This window comes from Dermacentor variabilis, chromosome 6 (genome assembly GCF_050947875.1).
Source record: "Dermacentor variabilis isolate Ectoservices chromosome 6, ASM5094787v1, whole genome shotgun sequence".
In the NCBI taxonomy this organism is placed as follows: Eukaryota; Metazoa; Arthropoda; class Arachnida; order Ixodida; family Ixodidae; genus Dermacentor; species Dermacentor variabilis.
In genome coordinates, this window is record NC_134573.1 from 139,745,847 (window position 1) to 139,758,023 (window position 12,177).

The 12,177-nt window shown below is 49.1% G+C and overlaps 1 protein-coding gene across 1 annotated transcript in view; it reads left to right on the top strand.

Annotated features, from left to right (window-relative positions):
* LOC142585321 (PR domain zinc finger protein 1-like) overlaps positions 1-12,177 on the top strand; it is a 182,672-nt gene that overhangs the window by 65,855 nt on the left and 104,640 nt on the right. The gene's annotated exons all lie outside the window — the stretch shown is intronic.

The window sequence follows — 12,177 nt, forward strand, 5'->3', positions numbered from 1 at the left end:
GAAGCGGGATCGTGAAAACGATCCCGCGTCATTACGACACTCAATGAAAGGCAGCTGCTGTGACTCATCGCGATTTTCAAGAACCTCGCAGCCTTGATTGGGTACAGGGATCACTGGGCTTTGACAGAGACTGTGACGTACCAAAAACTGGCGCCGGAGCCGAGTGACACGTTTGTAGAAGTGTGCTGCCATGGGAGATATTATGGACATTGCCAGGCAAACTCGTGCGTGTTGTCGAGTTCGCCATCTTGTCAGCTCTGATTGGTCCAGAGGGCTGCTTCGGCCTCTCCGATTGGCTCAATTCAACAATATATGGTGGAATTTTGACGACGTCCGGGCTAGCACCCCCGGTCTTAGTCGTGGTCTTCAAGAATGTGTCCAAGCCGCATATATGTATTTATTTGTTTCTCTAAATGCAAGGTTCGCGATCTGTAGTTGAGCGTTAACCGCACTAAAGGACTGCCATGGCGGAGAGGGCGCGTTGTGACATAAAACTTATTGAGCTGAATCTAGTCAGTCTGTACACCGTCTGTAAAGTCCTTAGAAAGAGCTTTGACTTCCTAGACGAGTTGTCGATACGAAGTGCATCTATATTTTATACAAAACTAGTTAACGAGTCTTGTTCCTCCTGTTTGTTCTGGTTTGCGGAGTTCCAAGCGGGTAGATTGCCGCAAGTCTGTAAGCTTTTTATTGAATGCTGAAATAAAAGCGAGGCAATCGTCAGGAACGTATGCATTGAGTTGATACCCATGGTTAAAAACAAAAAAAAAAGAAAGAAGGGAGGAGAGAGAGAGAGGGGTAAAGAGGGGTAGACAAGAGCATTATGTGCCCTCTTACATGGCACCGCAATCAAACATCTACATTGCCTATCCGAACACGACTCCATCTTTGTTTAGTGTGCCGTGGCCTGAGCAAACTCTCCGGGTTAAAGGCATCGAACTTTGCCATAGAGGGCTGCCGAGGACGCTAAAGCAAGTTGCGTAACACGCTGTTCACCGATTGGCGTCGCCGTGTCCCGTGCAAATAGGATGCCAACGTAATCCGCGGAAGCAGCAATTGTCTTCACATCGTTATACGGAAGTGAACCGTCGAGGGCTGAAGAAGCCAGCGTGTCCACAGCGAATAGCGGAAGGGCACAGAAACGTTCAAGGTTTCTGTGGCGAGGCTTTGTCGACGGGCGACTTGACTGCCCAAGCTTAACAAACTTGCAAGTACTGATAACGGAGTGCTATCCCTTGTTTATGCTGCCCGGAATGATTAAAGTACCATTGACTACTTCAGATTACAAAAACTAGGAAAAAGCACTGTCCCACAATTTTCTTGCAGGCAATAATTCCTATGAAGTCAAATCAAATGACACTAACGGAAACCAAAACGTGTAATTCCATTTGATTATTTCGGTTTACTGAACACGGGAAGCATACATCACTCCTATAATACTGGTGCCGTGACATTGGAAGTTGATGACCTATTATAAAAATAGATTTGGCAGTTTATCAACTGCCGTTGCCTGCGGACCTCTTGTGCGTGCGCTCACGTGGATCCCTCTGAAAAATGGTTTTGCTTTTATACAACGATAATAACTAAAGGCTTAACCATACTTTTAATCTTCCAGTGATGTAGACCTAAACTATCGCTTTTACTTATTATTTCATTTCTGATCGTTGATTTCTTGTGTCGCTTTCTTGTAAGCCTAATTGCCTACACTTGTAATGTAGCAAGCCTTTCTGTAGACAGTAGAACAGTATAAAGAAGGACAAATCTACCTGAAAGCAAAAAGTCAGTGTATATATCTATAACCTATAGGCTGTCTAAATTCGTCCCTTAATACCTGGGACGCTTTTATACCGATCTATTTCATATTTCCATTTTTTTTCTCGCACTTCGCCATTGCCACCGCACTGCCATTTATCACCGAGATCGATCATTCAGCTGCGCGACGGATGATAAAAATAAGTCAATAAAATAGGAAAAGATTAGATGCGATATTCGTAAAACCGGGTTCCTCATCTGACCCGCGATCGATGTGGAAGGAGAAGAGATGGAAAATGGAAATAATTAAGGGAGTAAGACGAAAAGTCTCATCCCAAGGCCTCATCACGATCGCGTTCGTTATCTAAGACAAAAGAAAGAGGGAGAGAGAGAAAAGGAAGAGAACACTCAGTACGCGGCGATAAAGCCAGGAAGCTCGCGTCGTCTCGCAGTGAACGGGAGGCAGACGACCGTGGCAAACCGGGAAGCCGCGATTCCTACTAGAGCCAGGAACAATCGAGGGACCGCCTGCGGAGAACCGCGCCCAGAACCAAGCGATGCATTAAACAAGCGGTCGGACGCCACCGAATATGCACGGTCGGATCCACCGCCGCCACCAACGCCGAGCAGGTTGCACCACGGAACCCGTAGGTGGATGGGCGAGGGTGACGGGAGGCAGGCACCACGGGCGCCAGCTATGGCTGCAGTCTGCGCAAACCCGACAGAAACGGCGAAATAAAAGCAGTTGGGGGGCGAGGGTGCGGTAGCGCAGGGAGGAACGCATCAAAAGGGCAGAATTCACGCTTTTTGCCTACGCCGTGTCCTCCCATCGCTTCTTAGCGTGCTCTCGGGAAAGAACGATAGAGGGCTAAGTGAGAAAGAAGGAGAGAGGGTGTGTGTGTGAGAAAGGGAGGGCGGGCAGAAATAAAGGAGTCATGAAATCGGCCAAAATCGACGGGAACCGACCACGAGCGTAGCACGGTGGAGGCACGCCGGGGCTCCCTCGAGAGTGGTTGTGGGGGGTGTAGAGGGAGGGGGGGGAGTGATGGTGGGGGGGGGGGGTTCTGCCCAGCGGCGGCGGCCGGCCTTTAAACGTGCGTCGAGGGGTGAACGGCCCTGAGTGACCGTGAACTTGACGGAAGAAGGAAGCAGGCAGCGGCGGCCGGGTCTTCCGCGCGCTCGCCCGCGCTAGTCGGTCTCTTCCGGGCGGGAGAGGATGCGAGGGAACGAGAGAGAGAGAGAGAGAGAGGCCCTGCAACGGAGAGACAGGCTGGGCTGGCTGGCTCACCGCTGCCGCGCACTGGGTCACGTATCCTCCTCGCAGCGCGACGGCGAAGCCCACCTTCGCCTGCGAAACTAAAAAGCGGCGACGTGCGCGGCAGCACGGGCCCGTGTTCGGCGTCGCCTCTCTCTCATTTATTCGCCCACGTCTGATTATTTCTTTAATTATTCTTTTTTTTTTTGCAGTGAGGTTCGCGTTACTTTCATATGTTCGCTGACGTTTTATTCGTGACAGCACGTCTGCTGAACAATCATACACATCGTACGCTTATATATATATGTGCTAATTCCGTTTTCAAATATGATTGACTTAGTTGTATTTTCTGCGCCGTTCGCTGATTACTCTTTGTTTTATGCTTCCTGATAGGGGATTCACAGGGAGGCGTCAAGGTGTCTAGAGTAGTCGGAAAAACTGCGCTAAGTATTGCGAAAAGACGCACGAAGACCAGACAAGACACACGTACAATACGACCATAGATGTGTGGTCCTTGTAATAGTGCATGTTACACGATCTCGTACCAACAAGTCTCCTGGTTCGCTCTACTGTATCTGGAGTTGTTTTTAGCCCCGAAAGCCTCCCAGCGTTTCTGCTGGAGAAATTTTATGTCGACGAATTGACTTCGTTTCTTTTTTTTTTTTTTTATATGACACGGTGCAAGAAATATATTTGCGTGGTTATACGGCACCGTCTACTCCTCGTCTGGTGATCCTTTCAAGACTTCTGCACATATATAGTTCCTCTAAGGAAACGAATTTCCAGTCACAATCATGTGCGACACACCAACACCACGACGTACCAGTGCAAACAACAATGTGCATAAAATCTATGGTACGGTGTGCACAAAACACTATACACGTTCTTCTTCCTAGGGTTGTCTTCGTCCCTGTCGTCGTCATTGTCGGTGCTATTCTTAACCCTTAATTGGAGGATTTCGGCATAGCATTGCCCCACTACGTCCCAAACAGCGCATGCGCACTCGGCCGCAGGCTGTATCGGTAACTGTGGAAGGGTAAACACCTGTGCGTAACATACTCCATTGTTACCTCCGTCATCGTCGCCCTATCATGTATAAGCGTTCGGGCTTTTAGGTTTAGCATAGGGTCGCTGCTAGTTCGAGACCTGCTACCGCCCTCAGCTGTGCGCGGAGCTCTGGTTCCACAAGTCAAGTGCCTGATGTGTATACATGCGATCCGCCTTCGCGGCCGTTCGGGGGGGCGCTTTCGTCGGAGGGGGCCGATGGAAACCCGTTCTTCGCAGCGGGAGCGTATTAGCCGATCGTGAGCGGCTGCCCAGCCGGCTTCTCCCCTAAGTCTTCGACACTGTTTATTTTACTCCCGCTGCAGGGTTACGGGCCCTGCGTGCAGTTGAGTGTGTACATTTGCCACCGGCGCCTACTTAGGGGTGGGTGATCTCATCCGGGTTTTACGGAAGCGCGAAACGAATGGAGGGACGAGAAGCTCTTCAAAGTCCGGGCTAGTTGACTGTGCGTTTTTGACTCGAGCAGCGCAGAGACGGCTTGCGAAGCAAGGTGCAGACTGCAGACAGACGACAACACATCGAGTGTGTTGTCGTCTGTTTCCTCATTGCGTACCGTTTCTCCGCTCTTACCACTAAGAATGCGTCACTAAGACGAGACATCGACCAGAAGAAAGAAACAGATGACAAATTTCGTCTGTGTCGTCGTCTGCTCACCAGTGTCATCCGGTTTTTACGGAAGGGCGAAACGAAAGGAGGAAAGAGGTGCAAACATTATTGATAAGCTGGAAACGTTCCCCAAGCAGATCGTCTCATGATACTCTATGGACTGGGTGATAATTGTGGTATACATAGCGATCACATAAACATACGAACTACACATACGCTTACACAATAAAGACAGATGACAGGTAGACGGCAACTCGACGACAACGCAGCGGGCGTACTGTCATCTGTTCCTTCAATCTCGTTTCTGAACTGTTCCAGCTAAGAAGGCGTGAATAAGCCAACACATTGGTCAGTGGGAAGAAGCAGTTGACGAATTGAGTCTCTGTTGTCTGTTCTTCAGTCAAGTCCAGGTTTAGCGGGAGCGCTAAATTAAAGGACGAATGAGAAGCTTTTAGTTGAATCGAATATGCATTGATTGATAGTGCAAGTAATGCCCGACTCTTCGAGTGATCTGGTTCAAAGATTAGAATTGCGCTATCTCTTACAGGCAATTTTTGAAGTTCTGTGAAAACTTCGAAAAGAAAGAAAAGAAGAAAAAACAATCTGGTATAGTCCAAGCTACCAGGCTTCACAATCGGCAGGCTGAGTCTGTGCTGTTCTCTGTTTCCTTCTTATTTTGTCCCCTTTCGGAGCTTTTCTATTGAAATAATGCCCCGCCCCTTTCCCGTCTACCTGAGAACGTATTGCGCGATTAGGCCACGGAGCGTCCAAGCGAAAAATTCTTGGTGACTTTCACTGGCACCGAACGAGTGAGTAGTGTGTTATCGAGTCCGGGGCACGGTGAACGATAACGAACGGTTGCAAAACTGCGCTCTGGAATGCGGTGTATGAAGACGACGCAGCGTCGACAGCAGTGCAAAAGTTTATCAGGCACCTCTTGGGCGAGGGCACGAACTTCTAAAGAAGAAAGTACGAAAGTGGGAGGCTGGAGGGGGGAGGCGTATATCACTGCGCATTGCGTGCGTATATAGTGATCTCCGTCAACTCCGTTATACGTTGCGCTGCGCACACCGCGCATGCGTGCTCAGTTATCTGCAACGTAACGTAAACGCTAGTCTCGCTGAAGAGACTAGCGCGCTAGTCTGACCAGTCGGCGGTCGCGATGTTTTTTTAGGTGTTGCGCTACTAGTGACGCGACAACTAAAATCAGCCTCTGGGGATTCCATACTAGGCGTTTATTTCGCTTCGTAAGATATACGTTCAACCGAAGCAATTAACTATCGGTTGCCTATTTTACTAATTAACAAGTGACTGAAACATTTGACGTCCGCGCAGGCTCAGTGGCTCAAATGCTGTGCTGCTTTAGCACGAGCTCGCAGGTTCGGTACGCACCGCCGCGTGACCACATTGTGATGGGGATGCAAGGCAAAAAAAAAAAAAAAAAAGGGACACTAGAGTACTTTGATTAAAGTTCACACAATTGAAACCTATGTAGTAGTAGGCGATCTAAATTAGTAATGAGCCCATACAATGACGTATTCCATATAGTCTTCGCCTTAGAAGTTTAAAAGGAATCAGCGAATCAATAAAGCAACACCGAGTGATGCGGTGGCCGTAAATACATTTAAGTGTAGTTATGCGCTAGCAAGTGAATAGGAAGAGAATTGGAGAGAGAAAAATGCAAAAAAAAAACTTTGCGCACGTGAATATGTGGTAACGAGAAAATCGGGACGTCGGCCGACTTTCGCTTCTCTTTTAACAAGCAGCAGCGAAGCGAGCGGAAGTCGTCGCGAGACCCATACAAAAGCCAGCCCGGTAAAATTATTAGCACTTCATCCGAGATGTCTCACCGTTCCAGGGGGGAAAAAAAATGACAAAGAACGCGTGCGCGCTCAACGCTCTCTTGAAAAGATGATTACCAGGTCGATCCCCCAACGAAACCTCTTTTCACTGCTGCCTCCCACTTGGAGCCGCGGTCTCCTCCGCGCCTGTCTCTTTGCGGTCGGAGATCGACGGCAGCAGCAGCAGCAGCCCGGTGACACTCGAGACAAGGACTGGCGGGCGGTACGCTTCTCTCTTTCATCCGGCAAAGCGTGCTCAAGCGGTCCGTGACCGAATGGCCACCACGGCTTGCGAACAAGCGTCCCCCCAAAAAAAGTCGCACGCCTCCCCCCCCCCCCCCCAAAAAAAAAAAGAAAAATAGAGAGACAGAGGGAGGGACCGAAGATACGCTTCACCTGCGCGCCCCGGTATAAAGAATCGTCGGCTCGATTTTGCGGTTTGATCACGTTCGCGTATCGCCGCCACTCGACGAGACTCGATCGCGTATGAATGGGAACTGCGCGCGCGAGCTTCGAAAGCGCGCGTTCGGATGGTCGAAGTCGACAGCCGCACCGACTGTCTTTCCATTCTCGTGACTCATTAGTTGCGTGCATTGAGACGGAGGCCGGCTCTCTGCGCTTGCAGCGGGAGCCACACGGCTTCGGCGATGTTCCGATGTGCAGTTCTGGAGCGTTACCATGAGCTGTATACAGACAGGGCACGGCCACCAAGCCGCAGTGGCGACCTGCAACTGAGCCCCAGGTTGAGGGTTCGGTTCCCGAATGCCACGGTCACATTCCGACGGATACGCAATGAAAAACAAAAACAAAAAAACGCTCGTGCCGGGTGTTTTGGGCGCACGTTAAGTAACGTCAGGTGGTCAATATTAAGCCGCGGTGTCCCACGGCGTCTCTTATAGCCCGTTCGTTGGTGTTGCGGAGGTTAATCTTCACGATTTAATTATAAAGGTTGACGGTCTTGTTGCTGCCGCAGACGTGAGGGTGTCGTGATAGCGAGCAAAACATTGTCCGAGTTTCGCAACCAATGACAAAAGGTTTTGGGGAAAGAAAAGCTTTTTTTTTTCTGAATTCATCGCTCGATGAATTCAGAAACCGTCTGCTATTATCCGTCTGCTATTATTTTTAATGGACGGTGGTTCTAATTATTGACTGTTATCGAATGAACAGCAGTGTGCTCTCCATTTTCGCTAGGTCAGTTAATTGCTCTAACACAGGGCACCTTAACACTGCACTCAACTGTGCCAGCTGGGCATGCAGACATCAGCCACGCGGGCTGGTGAAGAGAAAACCTTTGCTTGCAAAGATGTGCCTCTTTGTTAAAGAAAACATTAACTTTGCCCCCGGGACATATAACAGCGGGGGTTCGGCATGGAGAATAAAACAAACCGCGAAATAAGTAAAATTCAACTTCCGAAACTTCTGTAAGAGAAATGGAGCAAATAAATATAAAATATTTGCAATCGCGTTTCATTTTACTGGTGAAATGTACAGGATCTTGAGGTTTCTTTGAAAGTTATGACTAAGAACTGGAAAAGCACGCCCGTCGCTTACGAGTGCAGCGAAGTCGAACTTTCTTACGTTTCGGCTCACAATGTATGACAGCAAGAATCAATACAGTCTCCCGATTCCTGCAAGCGCCTATCTTTAGATCGACTTGGAATGCCTCCGTACTGTCCATCTGGATCAGATCCACGATTAGACCGTACATTGTGTACTACACGTCCAGAATTTTTACCTGTTCGGCTGGGATTTGCTGAAAGGGCACGACTTAGTCTGTTTGTTTGGAATTTGTTTGTGGCTACTCTAATAACGTGCAGTAAAAGCCGTGTGCGATACCTTCAACGCTACAGCGTCGAGCAATCCTGCTCGCGGTATCCTTTGAATGCTCTCTTCTTTTTCTCAAAATAATTTCTTTTTTTACTTGGAAGGCACCAGGTATGAAGGCATAGGTTAGATTTAACTAGATATTAGGGGCTGTGTGAGCAGTGTTGAGAGGAACACGAAGACCGTTCAGGTATGGTCTTGTTGTTATGATACACTTAGCAATGTTTAAAGGGACACTAAAGTGAAAAATCATTTCTTCTGCATCAGTAAATTACCTTTCTACAACACCAAAAACACCACTCCTACAATGATAAAACGTTCGGTAAGCTAGAAAAGGAGCAAGAACGAAATGCGGGTGGCGACGCCTACTTAAGTTCCCCCACCTGGTGGCTGTGACGTCATGGATTATTATGGCATCTTCTAGGGCCTACTAATTATATATCGCAGTACAGATGGACTACATTGTGCTCTAAAGGAACCAAATATTAAACATGGCAAGTTTCGGGAACCTTTACTTAGCCAACGCAGCCCAAATGCGAAAACATACTTTGGAATCCCTGACGTCACGCTGACATTCCGGCGCTGGGGTTTCGGCGCGAAATTCAAATACTGGTACTTGGCCCTTCATTTTCTCATCTAGTAATCAAACTATTTTTTTTAATGAGTGCCTGCAGGGTTCTGAAACAATTCTTCATTAGTGTAAACTGATTTATTGTGTCGCTTTAGTGTCCCTTTAAGCGCGATTATAACCGACAGGTTATAACAGATATGACAGATTATAACAGATATAACAGGCTATAACAGATTATAACAGCAAGTCGTTACACTCGAGCGCTTGTGTGTGTCAACTTGCTTGAACTCTCTCTGCGCTTAAGCTTTCCTCGGACACAAACAGCCTCGCGAAACCACTTTCAATCGGTAAATTAATCTTTCGAAACATTATTTGCGCTTACAAGGCAGGAAATGGTTGATGTTTAACGGAGAAAATGAAAACCAAGCTTCGCTTTCTTGAATTAGACGCCGAAACCACGGCGCAGGTACTTCTACGTAACGTCACGCATAACAAAGTTTTCTTTTTCTTTTTTTCTTTTTGAGTCGTTTTGATTTGGGAAAAGTTATCAATATAATAATAATATTTGGGGTTTTACGTGCCAAAACCACTTTCTGATTATGAGGCACGCCGTAGTGGAGGGCTCCGGAAATTTTGACCACCTGGGGTTCTTTAACGTGCACCTAAATCTAAGCACACGGGTGTTTTCGCATTTCGCCCCCATCGAAATGCGGCCGCCGTGGCCGGGATTCGATCCCGCGACCTCGTGCTCAGCAGCCCAACACCATAGCCACTGAGCAACCACGGCGGGTGTAAAGTTATCAATGGCTTGCTAAATGTTCCGTCTTTTTTTCTCTTATTTATTGCATCACAGTTGTTCTTTAAAAACAATTAGCTAGACCCACGTAGGCGCTGTCAGAACCCATGATGTCACAACAAGGCTTCAATTGAAACGTCTTTTTTTTTTTTTCTGGTTTCTCAATCCTCCCTCACGGGGAGAGGGGGCATTTTGCTACCGCGGAATCACAATGTACTACTACAGTGTAATTTATTGTTCCTCTTTAATGCTGCCTTTTCTAGTCTCACTTCGAAATTTCATCATCACCACACTCTTAAAACTCGTTGACTAACCATCACTTTCAGTACACGCCCAGCCCACAAAAATCTGCGCCTTAACCCGGCCGTTTTGTGCCTTCCGATCTCGAAAACGTATTTCCCTACAGATGCGCGATGTTGAAATAAAGCTCGCGCCTGCGCTGCAAACGTCACGAAAATTTGTGTATATGTAATTCGCCAGTCGCATCGGCGCAAGATTGTCTTCCAGTCGGACAGCAGTGTACCCGCCGCACGCTCCCGTCTCGCCAGCTGCACGCAGTACGCGGAAGGTTAGCACTTTGCGTTCAGCCAATCAGTAACGAGAGCCGGCTGCGCGCTTCGGAGAAGTGAGAACGATTGTGCGCTGCTAACCTGTCCGCGAAGCTCCGCATTGGAATGTGGGATGCGCCCACGTGCGACTATTGTGGCACCGAGGAAACGATCGAGCGCATCCTATGCATCTGTCCCCACTACGACGTCGAGCGCGAAGCTCTCCGGACAGTACTGAACCAGCTGGACTGTAGACCATTTTCTCTAATGAAGATCCTTGGTCCATGGCCGTTCGCGTCGATGGCACAGAAAGCCACGAGAGCGCTGTTGAAATACTTCAAGTCGGCAGGTCTTGACGACCGTGTGTAGACTCGGTGCAAACCTTCAACTGTGCGCGAATCTGTGCTCTCTCTATCTCCCCCCTCTCTCTCTTCATCCCCACACCCTTCCCCCAGTGCAGGGTAGCGAACCGGATGTGCGTCTGGTTATTCTCCCTGCATGCCTTTCCTGTCTTCTCTCTCTCTCTCTCCACTCAGTCGGCATCGAGGCGGAGGAGTGCGGCTAGAGACTGGAGAATGGGGGTAGCCGTTCTTCTGGCTATCTCGTCAGGCTCGCCGACTCGATCGGGTATATATTTCGCTTCACTGCACGGATTTGGTGAGGCGAAACGTAATACGGTCGTCACCCACCATAATTCTGAGTATTCACGTTCTCGCCACCGCCCCCCCCCACTCTCTTCAACCTCGCCCATTTTTCTGTTCTTATAAGACCGACACAGGGGAATCGCCCGTTTCCCGACTCGGACGTGTTTCCCGTTTGTACACCGCAGTTGCCGTACACGGGTGCGCGTAGGATGGCTGTGCCCTGACCGAGACAGGTTTCTTTTTTTTTTTTTTTCACGCGCCTGTCTCGTTCAACTAAAATGCATCGGTCGCCCACCGCACTGCGAACAGGAGAGGCGAAACGAGTAACAAGTGCGAGCGCGACCAATACGCGCAAAGAAAAAAAAAAAAGCGAGAGAAGCGTATGAAAACAAAGCAAGAAAGAAAGGCCGCCGTTATCGAGATTAGCCGGAGGCCGCGTTCGTTCCCGCTAAGGTCAACAGGTGCGCGGGTCCAGAAAAGCAGCGGCGGCAGCAACGGAGGCGACCGCAAGTGAGGCGAGGGCCTGCATTGAAAAAAAAAAAAAAGTTAGAGGAAAAGGAACACTAGACGAGAACTGGTTTATGTGAGCGCCGCTCTCACCCGCTCCTCTCTTCTCACCTCTGGCGTCGTAAAGGACGAGAAGGGGCAAGGGTAACGTAGCAAGGTGGTCGCGTTGCGTAACCGCCCCGATCTTTGTTTGCGGGACGGACAAACGCCGGTAGCTACTTGGCCGGCTTGGAAATAACACTCGCGAGCGTGGTACAGCCCTGTGGTTGCAACGTCATCATTATTGTTGCTACGATCGATCTGATCGCACGCGGAGATGAGGACCACGGAGAATGGACCCACTTTTTCGTAATTGTAAAGCTAGGTTTCCCGCGAGGCAGTTAGTTCGCCGAGCTAATGGCGGCGTTTGGTAGTCGCTTTTGCCAGCAGCGTGCGCATGGGCGCAGTGCAGTTCGTGTTATGACGTGAGAAAGCGTAACCGTCGCACTCATGCGACGGAGCCAAACGCGATATGAAGATGCTCTTTCAGGAGCCGCTTACCGGAAGGTGCGTGAAAGGAGCATGAATTATCAATTAAGAATAACGCCAGTGGCCACCTTCCCGTCCACTGTTCGACGCGCAGGTGCAAGCCGCTCCTGAAAGAAGTAGAGGTTTTGTGTCGGTGCCGTGATAGCCGAGCGAGGGAGACGCGCGAGGCGTACCGTATGAGAAAGAAGGGACTTGACTGTGTAAGGGATACCACGGTTTGTCTGCACAACTGTGAGATGA